Genomic DNA, 26,274 nt, shown 5'->3' on the forward strand with positions numbered 1-26,274 from the left:
TCTCCTGTAATTCAATCATATCTAGTTCTATTATCACAGCTCCTGCACGAATTTTTCTTAGCAGAAATGGGTTCCATGCTGCTAGTATTCTTCCTGGCCTTCTCCCTCAACACGCGTCTCTCTTTTGGAGCTGACACCATCTCTGCAAACCAATCTCTGTCCGGGGATCAGACAATTGTCTCTGCAGGTGGGAATTTCGAATTGGGTTTCTACGCACCAGGTAACCCTTCCAAGTATTACATATGCATGTGGTACAAGAAAGTGTCCAGTAAAACTGTAGCTTGGGTAGCTAATAGAGAATCAGCCGTCTCAGATCACCGTTCCTCAAAACTCAAAATCATAGATGGCAACTTGGTGCTTCTCAACGAGCGGAAACTCCAAGTTTGGTCCACCAATCAGAGCTCTACAACTTCGAATTCTTTTGTAGCAGTTCTTGGGGATGATGGTAATTTGGTTTTGAGAGAAGGGTCCAAATCCAATTCCGCAGAACCAATTTGGCAAAGTTTTGATCACCCAGCCGATACTTGGTTGCCTGGTGCCAAGATCTCATATAATTGGGTTACTAAAACCCATCAACGCCTGACTTCATGGAAGAATTCTGAAGATCCTGCTCCAGGGCTATTCTCTCCTAGTCTAGATGCAAATAAAATTGAGTATCGTGTAAGGCGGAATGGGATTGAAGCCTACTGGACTAGTGGTCCATGGAATGGGCAGACTTTCAGCTCAGTTCCTGAACTGAAGAACATTATTCGTTATAATTATAATTTTAGCTTTATCCACAACAAAAATGAGAGTTATTTCACATATTTTGTCGATGATCCTTCAATAATTTCTAGATTTATCATGGATACATCCGGGCAAGTGAAGCAAGTCACATGGGTGGAGAACAGCAAGGTGTGGAATTTGTTTTGGTCTCAGCCGCAACAATGTGAAGTTTATGATTTATGTGGGGCATTTGGCACCTGCGATGAGATTATAAAACAAGCTTGTAGTTGTTTGAAAGGTTTCAGACCTAGGTCGGAAAGTGACTGGAATTTGAATGATCATTCTGGTGGGTGTGTGAGGAATTCCCAATTACAGTGCGAGACTTCTGGTGCTTCTAATAAAGAAAGAGATAGGTTTTGGAAGTATCCCAACATGAACTCGCCTGAAAATCCACAAACTGTGGCTGTTGGCAGTGAGGCAGAATGCGGAACTTCATGCTTGGGTAACTGTTCGTGCACAGCTTATGCTTATGACAGTAATGCTTGTTCGATTTGGATTGGCGAGCTTGTGAACGTGAAACTACTCTCAGGAAATGGAAAAACTCTTTATATTAAACTCGCTGCCTCTGAGTTTTCGAGTTCTAAAAATAACAAGGGTAGTATTATTGGAGCTGTTTCTGGTTCCATTGTAGTGATAGCCCTCCTGGGTGTTGTTTTTGCGGTTTTCTGGCGGCGGCAAAGGAGGTCAGTTGGATCGACAAAAGCTGTAGAGGGTTCATTGATTGCATTCGGATACAGAGATTTGCAGCATGCAACCAAGAATTTCTCTGAGAAACTGGGGGGAGGAGGCTTTGGCTTTGTTTTTAAAGGGACATTACCTGATTCAACTGTTGTAGCTGTGAAGAAGCTTGAGAGCATCATCCAAGGAGAGAAGCAATTCCGAACAGAAGTCAGCACAATTGGAACTATCCAACATGTCAATCTTGTTTGGCTTCGTGGGTTCTGCTCTGAAGGCAACAGGAAGTTGGTGGTGTATGATTATATGCAGAATGGCTCCTTGAATTCCCATCTTTTCCATGAAAAGGATGAGAAGGTTTTGGACTGGAAAACAAGGTACCAAATAGCACTGGGGACAGCTCGAGGGTTGGCTTATCTCCATGAGAAATGCAGGGACTGTATCATACACTGTGACATAAAGCCTGAAAACATCCTTTTAGATGCTGAATTCTGTCCAAAAGTTTCTGATTTTTGACTTGCAAAGCTTATGGGGCGAGAATTCAGCAGGGTTTTGACAACCATAAGGGGAACAAGAGGCTATCTTGCACCAGAGTGGATATCTGGAGTAGCCATAACTTCCAAAGCTGATGTTTTCAGCTACGGTATGATGCTTTTTGAGGTTGTATCGGGAAGAAGAAATTCTGAGCACACCAAAGAAGGGAAGCAAAAATTCTTCCCAACCTGGGCTGCAAATGTTGTCATTGAAGGAGGCGATGTCGTTGACCTACTAGACCCCAGACTGGACAAGAATGCAGATGCGGGAGAGCTAAGGCGAATCTGTAGAGTTGCTTGTTGGTGCGTCCAAGACGACAATGGGTCAGGTAGTGCAGATCCTGGAAGGGATTCTGGATGTGAACCCACCTCCGGTTCCACGATCCCTCCAAGTCTTCGTTGACAACGAGGAAAACATAGTTTTCTTCAGAGAGTCATCCTCTGGCTAGAGCTCTGAACCTCCGAGCATCACTTCGACTGACTCCTCTCAGGCAAAGAGCCCTGCATCCTCGACAGATGCCAAGCCCTCAAGGCCAAAAGGGATTATTAGTATATATAATATGAATGTTCTTCCTTTTTTGGGATTATTAGTATATATAATATGCATGTTCTTCCTTTTTTGTGTTTTCCGTGTCCATTAGCATCATTTTACTTTCACAAGCAAAATAAGACCTCAAAGGCTTTTGGGCTGTGTTTGTTTTAAGAAAGCTGTTTAATGAAATCCCTCTATCTAAATGGAACATTGAAATGATGTTTATGGCGATCTTCAAATGTATAACAATTTTAAACTTGAACAAAGACCTAGTGGTAGTGTACACCTAATTTAGAACTCCTTGCATAAAATGCCAAGGATTTTAAAGTCATGTTTTTTTTTTTTTTTTGCTATTTTCAAGTCATTTTAGTTTTTAATTTTCCAAAACAGTGAAAATGTGTTTACTTTTATGCTTTCAAAAATACATTTTTTAAAAAAAAATAAAAAATTGTAAAGAAAAATTAAAATAACAAAAAGTCATTTTACTTAAAATACAAAACTGAAAATTAAAATACAAAGAGAATAACTTCTAATACTCTACCTTACTTAGGTAGTGTTTATTAACAAGATATGAGTTGAAAAAAAATGAAATATGAAAAACATTCTAAACAAAAGTATTTTTTATTATATTTGTTAAATTTATCTAGTAATTCATTGATAAGAAGTCATGTGACTTTTTATCTAGAATTATTCAAATAAATTTATCTCTCATTCTCAATATAAATTTATCTTGAACTTTACAGATAAAAAAAAAAAAGACCCATATGACTCTCAATGTATTTCAAAAAATTTAACAAACAATCTAATAAAAATCTTGAAATATTTTTTAACTTTATCTTGATTATTCCATATCTTAATTCGAAAAATATTTCAATATTATTTTTATACAAGTTTATCTTATTCATTTTAACAAATATTACCTTAGTGAAATAAGATTTTTAAGACTTATATGCAGCTCACCTACTCATTTATAAAATAGAACAAACTCCTGTCATTATTTATTTACATTTGAAAAAAATTTAGAATTTAAGCCTTGTTTGAAAATGGTGAGATTTGGGACTATTTTCTATATTTGTCATTATTTACCAACTCTTGTCAAATAATATTGTAATGACTTAATTTCATATTACAAGTATATTGGAAGATTTTAATTATATTACTCGATCTGATGAATAAAATTATAATTTAACAATATGTTCCTCTTAGAACCCAACAAAATCCACTCTTTGGAAAATGTTGTTTTTTCGTTTTTATTTTTGTTTTTGTTTTTGTTTTTATTTTTTTGGTGCAACCTAACTCATGGTTGTATTCTTTTAATGGTTATTTTATGTGTGTAATCAATTATTTAGTTTTTATCTAAATTAAAGAAAATAAAACAATTGGCAGTTATCTCTTTTAAATGTTATCTAATCTATTTATAGTTGTTAAAGAATGACATGGCACATGTGGGAATGTTAGGTCGTTGTTCAATTAAATGAAAGTTTGTTTTTTACTTTATAGCTACATACTTGTTTAATTTATAAAAGAATTTCTTGTATTTAACTCACATGCTACACAATACATTGATAATTTCGTTGCAAGAAGAACATGAAAAAAAATCTTATTAGGGGATATGATAGAGGGCATATCTGCTTAGTAGTTGAGACATAAAATTAAGTATTTTATATAGTATTTGTTAATTAAGATATAGATAAAAAAAAATGAGATATGAAAGTATTCCAAATAAAAATATTTTTTATTGTATTTGTTAAATTTATCTGATAACTCTTAAAAAAAAAGTTATGTGATTTCTTATCTGAATTTTTCTAAATAAATTTATCTTTTCTCCTTTGGATAAATTTATCTCGATTCTTATGGATAAGAAAAAAAAATGACACCTGTGTCTTTTAGTGCATTTTAAAAAATTTAATAAACAGTTTGATAAAAAATTTGAAATACTTTCGAACCTTATCTTGATCATTCCTTTAGCGGCTCACTCCCGAATTATCTCATTAGCCTAGGAAAATCCAAAAAGAGATTGTCACAAAAATGATATAGAACAACACTTAAATAAAACACTCAATTTTTTTTTTCTGCTCACTAAATAACATGAGCAAAAAATAATACATTTCATTCATAACTTGACTTACATAATCCCTTATGCCAAATGGCCATACCATCCAAAATAAAATGGCACTATTGCAAATTGCACAATAAATTTTTCATTCTACAAGCCCTCAAACAAAATACTTCTTGAACCTTTTAGTTGGCAACATCTCTGTACACCTCTAAACCTGGGCTCTAGTCCACTGGCTCTCAAAGCCTCCATTCACATGAATCATATCGGCTCACACAGTCTTCTATTCACATGCATGCATATATGTATATATATATATATATAGAAACATCAATTAGCCATTCACTTGGCTTGAGCATTGCCTCACCCTCGTCAGGCCCTCCATAGGATATCCTCTTTGTTAGAACAGTAAGTTCTATGGCACACACTAAGAGAGGGGGGTGAATTGGTTATTTTAAAAAAACTTAATTGATAGAACTTTGAAATCCTTTTAATTGAAAATAAAAAACTCAATGCACGTGAGGATAATGAAATGCTAGCAGTGATAAACAAATAAAAAGAAACATAAGCAAGAGATAACACAAAGATTTATAGTGGTTCGGCTTAACCCAAGCCTAATCCACTACCTTAACTCCTCACTAAGGATTTTTCAAACCATCCACTATCAACCCCCTACTCAACCCGAGTAGGTCCTCTAGTCCGAGACTAGGAATTACAATCTCCCACTTAAATGGGCCCTCTAGCTACACAAGCTAGAAAAATAACAACGATACAAATGAAAGAGAGAAGCTAAGAGTTAACACTCTTAGTTACAAGTTCTCTCATAATAAAAACTAGGCTTAAGAATAGATTTACAATGATAGAACAGAGCCTTGCATAGAAAAATATAACAATGAAAGCACAGAGAACACTGTAAGCACGAATAAAATGATTTGTAATATTTAGATCATCTCGTTTCCGTCCATTAGCCTTCTCTTGATCATCCATGACATGTATATATAAGTGTCCCATAAAGTTGAAGAGAAATATAACCGTTTGGAGCCGTTGGGATTTGAAAAAATAGCCGTTGGAAGCTTTCTGCGAAACACATAGTCGACAAAGAAAATAGGTTAGTCGACTATTTTATCAAATAAGACTAGCCATAGTCGACAGATAGAAAAGCATAGTCAGCTATCTTATAACACAAAAATCTCATAGTCAACAGATCCTTTTACATAGTCGACAGATCAAAAATTACAAAGAAAATTTTGAAATTCATGAACAAACATAGTCGACAGATGAAATAGCATAATCGACTATCCTTACACAATAGTCGACAGAATGAATTATAGTCGACAGAGGCTATATATAGTCGACAGATTAAACAAGCATAGTCGACTATGCTTATGCATAGTCGACAGTACTAAACAACATAGTCGACTATCTTCTTGAAAAATCTGGAAACTTAACAGATAACATGTAGAAGTACACTTAATTAATACAAAACATCACCACATATTTACATTTCTTTAGTTTAAGTAAATGTCCTCATTTTGTTTAATTTATATTTTAACTTCCATTTACTTTAATACATAAATGTAAATAAGAAAGTACCCCCCATTTGGATTCAATAAAAATATCTAAAATTTCAAAATCCATAAGAATAAAAAAGTGGAATTTGGATTTTAGTAGGAACTTAGGATTTTGCGATTTTACCACCTCCAAGATATACACTTTCTATTTCTTGAAAAATTCGTTAAAAATCATTTTATCACTAATGAATGTTAGCTATTGAATTACCCGGAGTTAGTTTTCTAAAAAAGAAACATTTTCATATATGTCTCCTTATAAGGTGCTAGTCTTCTAGACTTAGAAAAAATTTTGAAACGTTATCAAAATGAGTTTCAAGATATGATGCATGAACTAAAGGATTTTTCTTACGATTAAGTTTCAAGCCAAAACCTTTCATGCACGTTTCAAAAAATGAAAGCTTATTTTGAAGTATGAGATTAACATAAATGATTTTTCATACTTAAGATTGGATTTTCATCAAACACATATATGTTAAAGATGGTCTTTTGCCTTAGAACAATTTTAGCTCTATGTTGACCAACGACTTCAAAGCTAATTTGAAAATCATTTTAGGAGATTCTTTTAAAACTAAATACTTGACTTTGCAAATCTCCAACTAATATAGAAAATGATAAATCTTTTTGGTTTTCATTTTAACAAAGCATTTGAAATTGATTTTTGTTGAAAACCATAGGCTTGACTCATGACTTAGGGATAAAACAAGGTATTGTTTTTCATCATCAAAACTAAACACAAGGGTAGAACATCACTCTTCTTTCTCATCTTGCAAAACATAATTGCTGCTTGAAAATAATAATCGGGGCCCAAAAATAATGTCATGCAATTCTCATGAGGTCTCACATAAATATAACATGCATGCTCCATTATAGAAATGTTCACATCACAATCATCATGCAAATTTAAACACTTCAATATCATTTTCATTCACGAGCCCATGGTAATTTCATCCACAATATTTAACATCCTTCATTGGGTTTCATTTTCATACCATTTCTCAATATCAAGCAAATTGATTACATATATTCATCATAAAAGTTTCATGGCTTTCGTTTCTTATTACACGTGATAAATTTATCCCCCTTAAGACGCCCACATATCATAAAGAAGCATTTTTATACTCATTTGAACTCTACAAGATGTTTGGGGAAGAGATTATTGATTAGTGATTAATTTTATAAAATTTTATTATAATTATAACCCCTATTTTAATTTTAAATTGGTTTAATTGAATAGTTATTTACAATATATATAAATATATATAATATATATCTATAATATATAATATAATATATAAACATAATACATATATATATACATATCCATATAAGTGCACCCCATGGGTGCATATCATATAATCATGCATAATATATAATATATTAACATCACATATGTTCATACATGAAGTAAGACTTGATTGGAGGATAAAAACATTAAAATTGCAATTGAACCCCAATTAAGAAGACCCAACAAGGAAGGCCCACATTTAATTGTAAGTTGGAATGAAGAAATGGCCCAGCGCATGGCCATTAAATTGAAGGCCCAAGGCCCAGTGCATGTTTAAGGCCCAACTTGAACAATCCATGGAAGACATCATTTGGAGAAGGTCTAAGCATTTTTAATCCTAATGAAGGCCCAAGCATTTTTAATCCTAATGAAGATCAAAAACCCAATTACAGAAATTTATTTTTATTTTTTTTATTATTTGTTTTATGAGTGCTTTATTAAGTGTGTTTTTTAGCTAAAATCCATTTAATTTTAGGTGTATATTTTAGCTAAAATCCATTTAACTTTAGGTGTTTATTATAGCTAAAATCTATTTAACTTTAAGTGTGTGAGTGCCCATTAAACATAATTTTGTCTAATTGAATAATTGAAATTGTGTGGTTTGTATTGCATCTTGTGGGTTATAAATAGCTCACTTGGTTGCACTTATAAGAGTGATTATTATTCTTGAATCAAAGTTTAGTTGTTTTCTTAGATTTTCTCTTTGAGAATTATTCTTGTTCTCTCTTCTTTTCTCTATTATTTTCTCTTGTGATCTTACTTTCTTTCTTTCTTCTCTTAAATTCTTATGTCATTTATTGTTACTTTATTATCCACAGCCTAAATGGCTGGTTAATTTCTGCCTTTAAATTTCTACAATTTTAATTCCTGTCATTTTATTATCCACTGCCTAAATGGCCGGTTAATTTCTACTATTTTAATTCTTGTCATTTAAATTATGTTATTTAAATTACGCCATTTAAATTTCTGTCAATTAACTTTTAAATGGAGATGAGTAGCTAAATTCAATATTGGGTTAAGGCAAAGACAGTGTCCAACGCCAATGATTCTCAAAGAAAGCTGCGCTTTAAATGAGTGACATTAATTTAAATTTCAGTATGAGTGTCTATTAATTATTGAGAAATCACTAGATTTGGATTGGAGCGTAAGTCTAATTTAGAGCTTTCATCATCTCTAATTGCATTTAATAACAAACCCTCATATATGAAATTAAATTAATGTTGCTAATCTTTTTTGCTAAAAATTGGGAATCAACGGGTTGGTGCAGAAATTGTCTTAACTCAAGTGCTATCCAATTTCATATTCTCACATTCAGCATTTATTTCAACTTCTGTCTTGCTTTATTTCCTAGTATCTGTTATCTAAAAAACTATAAAAAAAAATCTTATTGCCAATTCGTTCAAATACGTGTGCGTGTGTGTGACATTCTTTTTCTTTTACCATAAATAAATCTCTCAGTGGACGACCTGGACTCATCTAAAAAATGCAAATTTAAATTTAGACTACAACTGCACTCTTACACTGATGAGTATAAAGCTTTCACGGAAAATAAAGAAAAAATTATAAAAGTTTTATTGTGATTTTTTATCGTGTTTTAATTGTAGGGTGAGAGTGCAGCCAATTACAAACTTTTAAGAAACTGAAATTTTTTAGATTTTAAGCTCGGATTAAAAAGGGAACTATAGGCTCAATTTGAATCCAAATGATTCAAATCCTATCTCAAAACGAAGCTTATCAAGTTAGATTTAGTTAAACAAAATATCTTAATTCTAATATTAAAACAAAAAGTTATGGTCAAAAGAGCACAAAATGTATAGTTTGAAATAAAGGGCTTAGTTGACTAATGAAAGGCTTAGTCGACTAAAGCTTGGTTGACTAAAGAAATGCTTAGTCGATTGAGTAGATTACTGAGTCGACTAGGCCAAGGGATGACACAAAAATATGAGAAAACTAGCATCTGTTGAGTTGACTAAACATAAAGATTAGTCGATTATGATATTTTACTCATATGTTGGTTTTGATGATGAAAAACAAATAATTTATATCTTAAGTCAAGTATATGTTTTGGAAATAAAAATCAATTTCAAATATCTTTGTGAAAATGAAAACCAAATGATCTATAACTTTCTATAGATGGAGATTTGAACAAACAAATATTAAGATTTAAAAGAATCTCCTAAATAATTTTTTAAATTGGTTTTGATTCATTGGATAAATGAAGCAAAAATGTTTCAAAGGAAAAAGACCATGTTGTATAGTCCAATTGCTCCAATCCTCTAATGGAGTTTTGATATGACTTATAGTGGAAAACATATTTTAAGTATTATAGTATTCTGTATATCAAAATAAACCAACAAATGCTATTTCTCTAAGTCTGAAATATTAGCACATTATAAGGAGACATAAGAAGATGTTTTTATTTTGAAAAACTATCTCTTAGTGTTTTGATAGCTAATATTCATTGTTGTTAAAATAATTTTTAATGAATTTTTTAAGAAATAGAACCTATTTTGGGAGTGGTAAAATTGCAAAATTCAGAATTTGTACTAAAACCAAAATTCTATTTTCTTATTGTTATTGATTTTGATTTTTTAGATATTTTTATTGAATTCAAATGAGGGGTATTTTCTTATTTATATTTATGTATTAAAGTAAATGTCTACATTTTCTTTAATTTATATTTTACTAAATTAAAAAAAAATATGGACATTTATTTAAACTAAAGAAATATAAATATGTTGTAATATATACATGCTAAATCTAATATATGTAATCTGTCGACTTACTGTATCCTATCTGTTGACCAACCTACTCCTATCTGTCGATTGACCAAAACTATTTGTTGATCGGCAGAATGCAAGTTTTGAATCTGTCGACCATTTTTTTAATTTGTCGACCATTTTTTGAATTTTTACTCATCTGTCGATCGATGTCTTGCATCTGTCAACCGTTTGTGTTGTAGAAACACCCAATGACTAGTTTTTCCACTTACCCAAAGTGGCTTTTTCACTACCAACAGCAAGATTCGTGAATGGGCTCTCAAGGCACTATAAATACAAGACAAATGGGTGATTCAAATCAACTAAGAGGATGGATTTCAAGCTTTCAAGTGTTCATTTTTCAAGAGCTTAATTGTTTCATTTGGGCTTCATTTTTCTCTCTAAAGGCTTTGATTATCATTTGTATTATCTTGTTCAAACTTTGTATTTATATTGAGAGATCTTGTAAGTAAGAGTGTCTACTCTTAGATCATTTCCTTTTATTATTCTTGCTTTTCCTAACTTTTTGTTAGAGGACTTACTTGTTTAAACAAGAGGTTGTGATACCTAGCTTGGAACTAGAGGACTTGCTTATCTAAGCAAGAGATTGTAAATTTATAACTTGTTGCTAGAAGGCCTATCCGGAGAGATAGGAGGTTTTTAGTGGATTGATTGAAAAACCCTTAGTGAGGAGTTAAGGTAGTGGATTAGGTTTGGTTTAAGCCGAACCACTATATATCGTTATGTCTCTTCTTTGTTTGTAGTTTTCCTTTCATTTATTGTTTCAAACATTTCAATTATCCTCACTTGCACTGAAATCTCATTTCTCATCAATAGGATTTTCAAATTCAATCAATTTTTTAAAACAACCCAATTCATCCCAATCTTGGGTATTAGTGCCATAGCATTTCAAACCTAACAGACTTGAAGCACACAGAAAGCACAAAATGGCCCCGAAACACCCCAAAACGACCACCACTAGTTTCTTAACCCACAAATGTCATTTTTTGAATGAAAAATGAAGTGAACAAGCCCTAATGAGACCAACAACAAGACCAAACCAAAGACTTAGAGAAACCACAAGATTTAAGGAAAAAATGAAGATAATCACACAACCAATACAAAAATAGTATTAACAACAAAGATATGAAGAACAAAGACATATTTTGACATTCCAACCGAAATAAGGGGAAAACTTGAACAATATAACAAAAAAAAAAAGTGCAAGAGGAACTTGTCTTGTTGATGAAAACTAAAGAAGAAGAAGAGAAGTCTTCCGTTGAAATTGAAATCCTCACTCCTTAAAGCTCCAAACAAGTAGAAAAATGGAGGAAGAAGAAAATGCAAATGAAGAAGGAACAAGGAAAAAGAACAAAGAAGATAGGGAGAGAAATGAAAAAGAGACATTGGAAATGGAAGAATGAAGAAGGAAACAAGAAAGCATGGAGAGGTGAGGGGGAAGGAGTGGGTTGCCAACCACCCCCTTTCTTTTACCCTTTTGCCCCTACTCCATGCACACACATACACATAATATTTCATTCCCATTTTGGCCATTTTGCATCATTTTTTTTTCTTTCTTTTATTTATTCTCTCCAATTATAAAATTTTCCATTTGCCCTCACCAAACTAACTCTCCATGAAAACAAGAACATGACCCAATTTACTATTCACAACCTAGTTATTGTTCATCGAAACTTATCCCGACCGATCATGGTTTTAATCGTACTACTATTATTTACATAGCAATACATATTACTAATATTATTTACAAATAATAACAACAAAGTGTTAATATTAATAATACTATTCACAATAACAATAACAATAACAATAACAATAGTAGTAATAACAATAATAATACTAGTTATTATTAAAATTCCCCCCCACCTCTTGCACTCAACCACGGTGAACCTCAGCATACACAACTATCTCACATTATTATTTTATTTTATCAATAAACATATACTCCACTTATGTATTATTAAAGCCCTTTTCTTACATTCACAGCAAACCACAACTCACTGCTACCTCATACATACATACATACATACATATATATATATATATCTAACATTACTTTGCTTATCACCTCATCACGCCCAATTCAATCATTGCCCATACTCCAAAATTAAATGAACACTAAGACACACACTCACTCTACGCACTTACACATATATATACCTACACATGGTGACAAACTCACACACAGTGATATTCACACACCCACACATTGCGTTTATGTATATATAAATCAGCACACTCACAGTAACACACACTCACATGGACAAGGTAATCTACACTCTCACGTACACAGTGACCTCACTCATTGCACATAGTACAATAGCGTATATATATACTTGCTCACCATGGCTATCACAACGAGAAGCTCAGCAAAATCCCTCACAGTGGCCTACCCGAGAACTGATGCACCGAAAATTAAACTTATGGATAACACTGCACGGGGCCACTGCACTCATGTATAAATATAGCTATCCACCGAGACCCACTGCAACATATGAACATATACATACATATTAACCAAACATAAACCTACTCAGCCAACATGATCTTACATATATATATCCGCGAACCAATCGAAACACACAGAATTACAGCCCACCTGCATGCAAATATATATATTGATAACTGTACAACCACTCAAACGCACAGCTCACGACCCATGAACGGAATAACAGTGCTTCAAGGAGTAGAGAAGGGGAAGGGGCTTGCATAATCTATGAAGGAGAAGAAGAAGGAACTTGCGTAAGCAAGGAAAGGGAACGGGAATGCTTGCCTGATACTCGATGAGGAAAACCACCTGCAAAACTCTTCTCCTTCTTCCTCTACAACTCTCAGTAAACTCCTCCCATTCTCTCTATATCTCTCTAAATATATAGACAAGGCAAGAGACAAATAGAAATGGCTAACACGCGTGCCCGACCGCATCAAAAGCCTCTACCACCACTCTAAAGTCAAGAAAATGCTCTCTACAACTTGCTTCTAGAAAAGTGCACTTGCTGGATTTAAGAAGATACCTGGATGTCTGGCCTGGATCCGGATTTGAGAGGGTTTAATGAAAAACGAAGGGTTCTGTACATATTCAACATCCTTGCGAATTTCAGGCATAACTCTCTCGTCCGAGCTTCGATTGAAGTGATTCAATATGTTATGGAAAGAAACGATATAGATCTACAACTTTTATGCTTTACGTTTTGAGCAATTCTGGCTTAATCATAGTCTAAATTTAGCTTCAAAGTGGAAACAGAATGCTAGAACGCAACATCTACGAAATTCTGAGTAGCTCCGACACATCGTAGTAATTTGACCATAACTTTCTCATCTAAGCTCCAATTGGGGTTATTTAAGATGGTATGAAAAGCTAAGAGAAATATATACAACTTTCTTGTTTTGGGTTTTGAGAGATTTGGGCTATATCAGGGTCAAAATCGACTTGAAATGCAAAAACCGCACACTGAAAATATGGACAATCCGAATCACATACACCCAATTCGAATCACTCTCTCCCAATTCGAATCAATCACTCTCAATTCATATCACACTCACAAAACTCATAAAATTTCATACAAGTTAGCCTTGATTCGGATCACTCACTATCCTGTTCGAATCATACTCATAAACAGTTGGCTATAATTAAATTCATTCGGATACTCACTACAAAAAATCCGTAATTTAGTGACAAATTTGCGATGGAATATTTCGTCGCAATTTTTTTTTATTTTTTTTTAAATTTGGCGACGGAATTAGCGACGGAATATTCTGTCCCTAAATAATTAAAAAAATTTAATTTATTTTTTTATTTTTTAGCGATGGGTGACCCTGTAGCTAAATTTTGTATTTTTATTTAATTTATTTTTTATATTTTTAGCCATGGAGGTTGGCCTATCGCTAAATTTTATATTTTTTTATATTTTATTTTTTAGCGACAGGTGTGACTCTATAGCTAAATTTTGCGTTTTTTATTTATTTTATTTTTATTTCTTAGCGACTGGCGTTGTCTCGTTGCTAAATTTTGTATTTTTATTTATTTATTTTCTATTTTTTAGCGACAGGTGTGACCCCATTGCTAAATTTTGTATTTTTTATTTATTTTATTTTTATTTTTTAGCAACAGGCATTGTCCCGTAGCTAAATTTTGTATTTTTTTTTTATTTTTTAGCGATAGGGTTGCCCCGTCGCTAAATTTTTTACTTTTATTTATTTTATTTTTTATTTTTTAGCGACGGGGGTTGCTTCATAGCTAAATTTTGTACTTTTATTTTTTTATTTTTTAGTGACAAGTGTGACCCCATAGCTAAATTTTGTATTTTGTATTTATTTTATTTTTATTTTTTAGCGAGGGTTGTCCCGTCGCTAATTTTTTTTATTTATTTTATTTTTTATTTTTTAGCAATAGGTTTGACCCTTCACTAAATTTTAATTTTTTATTTAATTAAATTAATATTATTTAGCGACAAAATATTCTGTCGCTAAATAATAAAAAAATTATAATTAAATTAAATATATAATTAAAAATTAAATTAATAATTAAAAATTAAATTTTATTTGCAGGAGTACCTCATTGCTAAATAATTAAATAAAAATAAAAAAAATTTAGTATTAAATGCATATTTTATGTATTTTATTTTCAGACCAAAATATGTAAATTGATATGATATTGTAAAATTTGTAATAATAAAAATGTATTAAACTAATTTTTTATCAAATAAATTTAAATATTTAAGAGATTAATTAATTACAACATTTAAATGGTACATTGGTTGAGTTAAAATTTATGAGATTTATTTTTTTAAGTTTTAATTTATGCATTTAAAACATTTAAAATTTAAAATTTAAAATTTAAAATCTTAATTTAAAATAAAATTAAAATGGCTGGCAGCTAAATGTAGTATATATTTAATATGTGCAGAGTATATATCAAGAAGGCTTGCAGCTCGAATGGTCGCGCGTGCACACGCGCGCATAGGGAAGAAAGTAGTACGCTGGGATTAATTTCCCAATGCTACACGTGGCGCCTTAAGGGAGAGCCACTTGGCGCGTAGCTGCCACGCCACCTAGCGTCCGCAAGTCAAGGGCGCGTGTGCGTCCGTCGACTTGCCATAATTTTTTTTTTTTAAATAGAAGTCAGTGACGAAAATAGTTCCGTCGCTGATTAGCGACGGAATTGGTTCCGTCACTAATTCTGATTTATTTTAATTTTTTTAGTATTCTATTTTTTAATGTGTATTCAGCGACAAAAAGTTTTCCTTCGCTAAATACCGATGGAAAACTTTCCGTCGCTCAAATAATATTTAATTTTTAATTATTTTTTATTTTTTTAATCAGCGACAAAAATTTAGTGACGCCATTTTGAGAGACAGGAAGCTGCCCATCGCTAAAAAATTTAGCGATGGATTTTGATGTTTTAGCGACGAATATTTCCATCGCTAAATTTCGTTTTTCTTGTAGTGACTCCAAACATATACGCAATACTTAATTAATAAATACCAAAAAATAACATTTTAAACATTAAGGCTAACCAATTCAACCACAAGGCATGATACAATATTAATTAATTAAATTCGGGTCATTACAATTAGTCATGCACTGATTGATTTACTTTAATAAAAAACTCATCAACACTAGGCAGAACATTTTTAGATGACTCGTGTTGACAATGATGAGATGTAGTTAATAATAGGAATCATATCTAAGCAAAGTAGAAACCATGCAATTATCAAGTCATTATCCAATACTCTCTCCAATAGTACTTCGGTTGTGACAATGATTTCCCAACTATAAAATTAGAATAAAAAAGCAGAGTCTCAAGCTTCCCATAACTCATTTCCTTCGAGACTAACCAACACGACTTCATTACATACGTGCATAAGGGCTGATGTAATACCCTATGTTCGCATGAGATTGCCACATAATTTTGATGAGTTTAGAATACCGAAAAATTGGCTTGATAGCAGTTATAAGTACTGAATCAATTGCAGGGAATGCCTTAGAGTGAAATTGTCTAAGGAAAATGACATAGTCTCGATAAGTGTTTCGAGATAGGATTTTTGATATCAAAAGAATCTAATCGGGAACAGTTTTCGGTACAGCTAAAATACAACTGTTATTTAGGCTGTAAAACTGAATTGTCATAGGGGACTCTCAAAAAATCAACGGAACCCTAGGGGGGCTCCGGTTTTGCGTAATAAGCAACCCTTCAATGGTTTTGAGATGAAACAAAGGTCCTGAGAAGACGCAAAGGCAAAATCATCATTATCGAGTAACTTTGAAGTTATAAATTTTGTGTTTTCGGCATTGAAATGCAAACTTAATCCGATGTTTGAGGGCATGGTTGCAATAAGAAAATTATCCAAGTGATATTAAATGAATTATGGGAATTAAAAATGTAATTTCTCGTATATGTTGATGTATTATATAATAGTTATATATATATATGAAGCTGGCTTCGCGAAGCTTTTGTGAAGCTTTAATGGCTGAGATTTTGGCCGCAAAATGAGGAGATTGTGGCAACATGAATTGAGGAAAGAGTCTGTAAGAGGTATGGAGTGAGTAATGAAGCAATTAATATGATGAACAATGGAGTAGCGGCTAAGGCAGTGGAGGCTATAAATTGGGATGCATCTTGGCCAATTGAGAAGCAGCAAGGGAGATCAGAATGAGAGTTGTGGTCGAGAGCATCAAAACAAGGGGGAGAGAAAGAGAGCCGGAAGGAAGGTGGGTCGCGGCCATGGCAGCCGCAACAGTGAGCTGGGCGACGCGAGCAAGGGAGCAGGGCAGCCAAATGCGGGTAGAGGCGAGCTCGGTTGAGGTAGGAGCGATGGCTGGCTAGGACGAATGCTGCCAAAGCTGGCCGCACAGTTGCAGGCGGCCATGGCCGCGAGCTTCGTGGCTGGTCGCGAAGCAGGGGAAGCTGGCGGTGGTGGTTCGCGACAAAGAGCGGCCTGTTGGTGGTGGTGTGGCGATCGACGAAGGTCGCGAAGGTGCTGAATGGCCGAGGTCGGCCATGGCAGCACGTGCTGGGGCAGCTACAGACAGCCATGGCCAACACGAGTTGGAGCTTTAGCTCGTGATGGTGGCTTGCGGTGGGAACGGCGGCCGGCACAGAGCAGCCGGCGACGTCAATGGTGGTTGTTGGGGTGATCGCAATGGCCGGTGAAGCTGACCAAGGGGTGGCTGGGCAGAAGGCTGTGCGCGCGCAGGGGCTGCGCGAGGAAGAAGGTGAATAGGGAGAAGGAAGAAAGAAAAGAAAAGAAAAGAAGAAAAGAAAAGAAAAATAGAGAAAAATATTAAAAATACCGAAAAATAGGAAATAGTGGTTTATTAATATTTTGGAGTTTTTGGCGAGAAAATGGTCCAGACAAGTGTTTCGAGGAGGTGGCACGCATACCAAGGAAGCCTGAGATGCTAAATTGAGGTAAGTAAAATTTTCTAGAAAATTCCAGAAATTCAAGAATATTATTTTATGAATTTTCGTAGTGAAATATTTGAGAAAACATTTGAAAAATATTTAGTTTGGATTTATTGAGAAAAATTAGGAAAAGAAAATTAAAGAAAATGCTTGAAATTATGAAAAATAGGTTTTAATGTTTATTTAAATAATTATGGTGATTAGGATGTTTTGAGGCTTAAGTTGAAGTGACTTGTCAAATTTTGAGGTTGGCATGCAAATCGAGGCGATGCACGAGGTAAGGCACGAATATCGAGGTAGCCTGATAAGCTTAAGAAGGTAAGTGGTATTTCCCAATTAAAGTTAGTTTTATGGAAAATGTTTGGTTGTAAGTGATTTATGTTTAAAAAACCCGATCCTCGAGAATGTTTTCATTATATTGACATGCCCTGATATGTATCCATCACGTAGACTGCATACATGACATGACTATAAAATGCATATGTACACGTTGATATCATTGATCACGCGCATTGTGGCCGTAGGGAGTACGAATTGACATCGCTGCTTTACCATGGGTGCACCCATACACCCTGGCTTCGAAAGAGATGGCTGCAAAAATGGTAGGTAGCATGAGGGGTGCAGTTGACACCTACGATGAAGGACATTGCATACACACATGATATAGCATTATGTACCTTTACTTAGATGGTTCATCATCTAATTTGGGCTTTACCCCTGGAATATTCAAACGTTCCAGATGGAGATTGTAGCAAATACGAGGATAAATGAGGCATGAAATGGCACTTATTAGAGTGCATGAAGAATGAAATGTATGTTATGTAGCCCATGTATTTTAGTTCTGCTATTTTGAAATCTGAACGTTTTGAGAAATGATGATATATAACCTTATTTAGGGTTAATGTTAGTTATGTTGAGGAACAATGATGTAAGAATTGATTTATGATCAATGTTAAGATATCAGGTTTTGATCCTTGCTTCTGCAATTTGATGTGTATAATGATTCTTTTTCGAGATAAAGAGATGGGAGTTCTGGGACGGATACGAGAAATGAATGTGATTTAGCATTAGTGTTTGAAAGAAAAAAAATTTATTGTCCCGGAATTGTCCCAAGTTATAATGCGCTCAGGAAAGCGGGGCGTTACAGGTGAGACTGAACCACATTACTTTATCATCATATATACTATGTAGTTGGTTGTTCCTTTTCTTCCTTAAGAAATTAACAAATTAACAGGTCCTTAATTAGTCTGACCCTAAGAAATTAACAGGTCTTTCCACGTGTGTCCAAGAATTTCTTTGAGGACATAAATCCCAGATATTCTAAAATTTCTATCTCTTTTTTAATGGATAGACATTAGGAGCATAAAATCAGAATTAGAATGTGAACGAAATATGAATTAGAATGTAATTCATAAGAAATATGAATTAGAATGTGAAAGAATGGAAAATGAGAGGCCAAAAGAGATAAGTGATGATTGATTGGAGAGTGAAAGGAATTTAGAGTTAGATTAATCCAACAGGTGTGTCTACTGCAACAAAATCAAAGAGATACATGCTAGAGCTGGAGGCCATGATAGAGATGGAGACGCGATGGCGTTAAGTCAGCGGAGGTGGTAGCCATAGTAGCAGCGATAGCGTTGAGGCAGCGGAGGCAGCAACAATGATAGTGTTGAGGCTGCGACGGAGCCGAAGCTGGAGACGGAGAAAGAGAAGGAAACAGACGGAGAAGGAGAGGGCTATGACAGTCAAGCGGCAAAGGAAGAGATGGGGCGAGAGAGAAGAAGGAGGGAGGGAGATGGAAGGAAATGAATAAAGAGGCAGGAGAGAGACGAGGGAGGGAGATGAAGGGAAAAGAAAAATATTATTAATAGTAAAAATATAACTTCTTAAGAATATTCTTAAAAAGAAAAATATAATTTTTGTTTATATTTTGAAGGAAAAAATAAATAAAATATATTTTTATCTTTTTGTAAATTTTATAATAGTAAAAAAATAATATTGAAATAAAAACAATGTGGTTTTAATTATTAATTATATTTATATTTTAAGAATATAAAAGTATATTTTTTAAGAATAAGTATATTATTAATTATTAATTATAAAAGTATATTGGAAGAAAAATGTTATTAAGAATGAAAATATTTTTTATTAATTATTAATTATATATTTTATATTTTATGTCACATTTTATATTAAGACATTGTTGTTTTTTTTTTTATTAATAATTCACTTTTTGTGATTACTAGAGCTAGCCGCCACAAATAAGTATATATTCCAATTTAGATAAAAGCATTTAGTGGCCGCCATGTTTGATTGTGTAACACCCCCTCCCCTAAGCTATCCCATTCCAAGGCAACCTGGAAGAGCGGGTGTTAGGGAATATAGACAAAACAACACTTAGCCACAAGCATGCATACACCTGACATCCATCAAACTCAAACCCAAAATAAATACTTCTAAGGGTTAGAGGCACAACTTTTCTTTAAGTTACATTACACACAAAATAATGTCTATATATCTACCAACACAGCTTCCCAAAACCATTTAGATCAAGAGGGGACCCGCACGTGCATATGTCTACCCATCCTTCTTGCTTGACTCCCCACCTGCCATCTTTTTACCTTTACCTGGAATGGAGGAGAGTACAACGTGAGCTACAAAGCTCAACAAGGATAAGAAATAAGAAGGAAGAGCGTGGCAGATAATAATAGGATATAGGTGTGGTGAACATGCATATCGACGGAAATGATAGGTGATAACTCAGGAGTTACACACACACCCGTAATGATAATGTCATGCATAACACACATATAAGTTTATCGACATAAAAATGGCCAGTGGCCTCACATAGCAAATAAAATGCATCATAATTCATACTAGTTTGTAGTTGAGTCCGGCAACAAGAGAAATTGTAACATGTAGCCCATAAGTCATCTGATACACTTTGCTATAGCCATATGTACATATATATAAATATATATAATCTCACCCATGGTCGTCACCATTGGGCGCGCCTCTCAATCATCAGCGCAGGAGCGTAACCCTAGTCAGGCTAATGCCTACTGGTTTTGGGGGATATATCCCGACGGTACACAATCACAATGCGCATAATCATCTATGTCCATGCCTTTTCCAATGCACATGCAACACATAAAGTGGCCACATAGAAATTGCCGTGCTAGAAATAAGAACTGATGCTCGTGCACACTCACGAGATGTTATGCAGGGGGTCAAGCCAAGACATGCTCATGATGCATAATTACCATTCTTTCAGACCATGCCGTGATAGTACATATATACGTAATCTGAAGTTATTCTCTATTCATAAACATGTTCAACACAGTTAGCCAATAACACTGAGTCACAGATTTCTTGCTTAAGCTCAAGTTCACAATGACATATATAAAGTAGGGCATGGAGAAGAAACAAGTCTCCCATGCAAATTTCCACTTAAAACTCCATTCCTTAGGATTAGTGGGGAGAAACAAGCCCCACATGGCTGTTAGAAACTTTCCCTCAAGTTGAAATACCCTAACCCTAGTCATGCTCTCAAGACACGTAACCAACCCATAACACAATAAAATCCAAGAGAAAAGAGGAAGGAAGAGAGAACTTGCCTTTTTATTTCACCGATCAACCACTAAGAACTCCTTGGATACCAGGATCTAGCTTGCTGTGAGAAGAAGAATGAGGGTTTGAAGAAGAACAGAGAACTTACGAGAAAGAGAGAAAGAGTGCTATGTTTTAGTGAGATTTTTCTCACAAATTTCTCTTTTATATTTTCCTCATAAGTCATCTTTATCCATCTAATTATTTCTCAAATTCTCTATATATTTATTATATTTTTTTGATATTTTAGTTCTAGAATTTTCTACGTGTTTCTAGAATTAATGAGGTATCGGGCGATATATATATATATATATATGAATCACTGAGGGAGGCATTCAAAAATAATTTAAGGCATTTGGATGATATCTACATATATATGTAGTTGTATGAAAGTCATTCGGATGATCTGGGCAGATTCGAATGTGTTTTGAAGCTTTTGGTAGAAGAATTGATAAAATGGAGAAGGCATTCGAATGACATAGCAAACCATTCGAATGAATTTTGAATAGTAGAATAAAAAGCTGAAGCAAAAAGAGGGATATTTGAATGCAACATTGCCCTCATTCGGATGAATTTTGCAATTTTTGCATGACTCATTCGAATGTGAAGGCTCAAATGGATTCTGGACAGCTTTGACACCCTTTCGAATTTTGGGCATAACTCTCTCATCTGAACTCCGATTTAAATGATTGAAGATGCTATATAATGAAAAAAGAAAGATATACAACTTTCATGTTTTAAGTTTTGAAAGATTCGGGCTGGAAAATAGTCAAAATTTGGTTACAATGAAAAAGCACCACTCAGCAAAACAGACCATTCGAATGGATCACCCCCCATTTAAATGACTCACACCCCATTCGAATGGGGTTGCTCTCATTTGAATGATACTTCCACCATTCGAATATCTAGCCTCCCAATACCCCACACATTCGGATGCCTCTTCATAAACCCTCCTAACTCTTAACTACTCTTCTTAAACCTTCCAAAACACTTACATACACACTCACACCGCACCAAAACCCAATTTAATGAATAATTCTACCCGCAAATCATAAAATAATACCATGTTATTCATTGATATCAACACCCATCTTCGGGTCATTACAGATTGTCACAAATAAGTATACTTTTAGTAGCCACCGGCTTTGGTCGTCACAAATAATGTGCTTTTAGTTGCCCCATAACCGGACTTGCTTTTAGTGGCCGCCATGTCTAGTGGTCACAAATAATTCACCTATAGTGGTAGTCACTTGTGCCTGTCACAAATACTTATCTTTTAATGGCCGCTCACGTTGGCCCTCACAAATGAGCATAAGACCCCACCCAGATCCTCAAGCTTTTAGTGGCCGTCACATCCAACCGTCATAAATAATGCTTGTTGGAGCACGTTTAGTGGCGGCCACAAGTTTCCATTACAAATAATCGTGTTTTAATTAAGGCCGATTTGGCAGGCCAACATCTCAAGGTTTTAATGGCCGTCGTGTCTAATTGTCACAAATAATTCACCTTTAGTGGCCGGCACTTGTGCCTGTCACAAATAGTATCTTTTAGTGGCCACCTACGCCGGCCCTCACAAATAAGCCCTCAAGCTCTCAAGTTTTTAGTGGCCGCCACATCCAATCATCACAAATATTAAACATTTAGTAGCCACCGGTACCAACTGTCATAAATAATGCTTGTTGGAGCACCTTTAGTGGCGGCCGCTAGTGGCCATCACAAATAATCGTGTTTTAATAGTTGCCCAATGTCAGCCATCACATCAACCTTTTAGTGGCCGCCATATCTTGTTGTCACAAATAATCCACCTTTAATGGCAACCAGTCATGGCTGTCACAAAAAAACATCTTTTAGTGCCCACAAATGGTGGCCGTCACAAATAATCCACCTTTAATGGCGACCAGTCATGGTTGTCACAAATAACCATCTTTTAGTGCCCACAAATGGTAGCTGTCACAAATAAAGGGTTTTTAGTGGCCAATTTTTTTCGGTCGCCAGTAAAGATGTCTTTCTAGTGACAAGTGGTGTTGGCCGCGACTAATAGTTGTATTTGTGACGAATATCTTCTGGCCGCCCCTAAAAGTGGCCACTAAAAGTCACTTTTCTTGTAGTGACACTAGCATGTCTCCCTCACCCACAAAGCTCACAAGAAAGAAAATGAGAAGAAGAAGCACACACATTTATAGCTAAAACCCCCAAATTATCCAAATTCCTATTTAGTTTAGCAATTTGAATAGATAAGGCAGTGATAAAATCAACATGAAGCCTATGAAAATTCTAGACTTTATAATATTTGACTTTTCCACTTTCGTTGCATGTTGCCTACAAATATCACATATATCACCAAGTTATTACTCTCATAAAATAAATATCTCATTCCCTATATATATATATATATATATCACCTAGACCCACCAACGGTTTGTTACAATGCACAATGAAATAAAAAAAAGAATTGAAGCGGCAGAAGCTGCAAGGCACATTGAGATTGAGAAGAATAAGGAGAATTGAAGGAATGCAACAACAACAAGCAACTGACTTCCATTGCGATCCAGATGTGGATAGGAAGTTTCTTTTCTCCATTCAATTTATGTTTTTATTTTTATTTTAATAATGTCTAGATAATTATTTTAGCTAGGGTTTGGATGGATTTTAATTTTGGGATTATGTGATTATTTGTTTAGTTTGATTCAAAACCCGATTATTATTTTCATGAGACATTTATATTGTTATGTTTAATGCTTTAAAATATTGGCTACCTTTTAATGATTTAATGATTTATGCATGATTAACTAAATGATTGTTGTAAATTAGATCCATTAGCAATATAAATCACATGCTTGACTATGATATCGAAAGATGATTAGCTCATATGTGAGAATCGAGAAAGCTCAGTGAGTCACATCCCCTTCTGAGATTAGAGGTTTCCAAAGAACTTAATACTTTTTTATTCTTTTAACATCTGTTCAAAATTGACCGTGAAATTGAATTAATAATGGATTAGTATGACTTGAGAAAACTTATTAATTAATTGAGGAAAATCCACCATCACATGCAAATAATTATAAAATACTATAAGGGTATTTTTGGTTTTAAATTGGGTTAAATAGATAATTACATAACCTAGATTAAATAAAATCTAAACCCTAGTGTAACACCCTGCTTTTCCAAGCGCGGCATTAATCCGTGATTTTCATGATTTTTTTTCCCACATACATTTATTCCATTTCCCAACAATCCCATTTTTCCTGCTCAGCCTATCAAACTCCACAAGAAATAAGCTGATAGGCAATATCATCAAATATGCGATAGCAAGATTGAAACCTGATACGGTACGAAACCTTAAACTCTCTATTCATGTTATAAAACATCGTACCAGTATTCAACATGACATTTTCAAATACATGGAGATTAGTCTCTTAGTAGTAACAACTGAATACCTCAAACATAGTCAAAAGATATGCTAAACATCATCTATGTAAATGATGACCACATCTCAAAAACTTTTTTTCCCTTGACGTCACTGCTTTCACCTAGAATGTTTGAATATTCTAGAGACATAGTCCAAATTAGTTACTGAATCATCTAAGTGAGAGTTCAAAAATATTTTCATGAATATATGCAAGACCATGAATAAACCGACATATCCCAACATGTTCCAGCCCAAGAGAATCCCATACAACGCTTAACCTATAAAATGAGAAAAGAGCAATCTTTCTAAGGGCAACATAATCATATGATGCATTGGCACAACACAACCCTAGCTTAAGAGGGGCAATATCAACGCATCTCTCCCACACCTTGGGAACAATCGTTACCACTCCCGACATAGGAGGGTCAACATCAACGCAGGAACCCAGCTCACCAAAAATCACGTTAGAGATTATGTTCCCACTCAAAAGCATCCCATACACATGCCAATGCCATAACCATAACATGAAATGATTCATTATATAAAACGACATTTTAATGCACATATTTCAATGCACATGTAAATAAACATTTTGGATGAACCATCCACACGAAATCAACCATTCACATGCCAAAACCATTTGCATGAAACAAAATCAAGTTTCGAGAAACCACTCAAGTTTGAAGTAGGAACTCTCACATGCAACAAAACTAGTTTTTTGGTAGAACTACTCACCTTGAATAAAACCCATAACACCTCGATTCTCGCCCAACCTTGCTTCTAACGGTTCTCAAATCCGAGTCTCAACGTACCTTGGCTATCTTATATATTTAATCTTTCTCCTTTCTTCATTCCTTTGCAACTTCTCCAAATGGTACCTCCTATTTAAAGGCCTTGAAACTTGGCTACCAAGTATGTTATATTATATTATAATATTTCTTAATCATTTCAATTTTTTTCCGAATCTTTCAAGATATTCCAATCATTTAAGATCTTCCTAAATCTTCTGAGATATTCTAATCATTTTAAGATTTTCTTAAATCTTTCATAATCTTTTATAATCATTCCAAATCTTCTAAAATTTTCTCCAATTATTCCAAATATTCTAAAATCTTCTCCAATCATTCCAAATCTTTTAAGATTTTTTACAATCATTTCAAATCTTCTAAAATCTTCTCCAATCATTCCAAATCCTCTAAGATTTTCTACTACACCCCTCATTATTAACTTAATAATCATTGAGATATTTAAAATTTAAAATTAATAACTGAACATTAGATTTACATAACTTTACTCCACTTGAAATTTATTATTAAAATCTATTTGTTAATTATTTCATATATTATCATTCTTATTTTAATTTTTATAAAGCATGTATAAGTTTAAGTTAACTTTGTTCATATATGTAGGGATCAAAGAAAAAGGGCCACTAGAAGAGATCAACCCACTTGATGATGATCTATCCTTCTTGCTTGATGCACCAATTGTTGAGGATGACCTTGCTTTGTTTCTTGAAATATCAAATGCTTTAATTGGACAATCACCAAATATGGAAGTAGCAGTTGAAGATTCATCAATGGGTCTGATGTCACCCTCTCAATTACTTCGTGATGACACCATGGCAGCAAACAACAATGAGAATGAAGGCTTTTAA

General features: G+C 34.1%; 1 pseudogene; it reads left to right on the forward strand.

The window, feature by feature from the left end:
• Positions 1–26,274, forward strand: LOC127811844 (G-type lectin S-receptor-like serine/threonine-protein kinase At2g19130; annotated as a pseudogene).

Source organism: Diospyros lotus, chromosome 10 (assembly GCF_014633365.1).
Source record: "Diospyros lotus cultivar Yz01 chromosome 10, ASM1463336v1, whole genome shotgun sequence".
NCBI lineage: Eukaryota > Viridiplantae > Streptophyta > Magnoliopsida > Ericales > Ebenaceae > Diospyros > Diospyros lotus.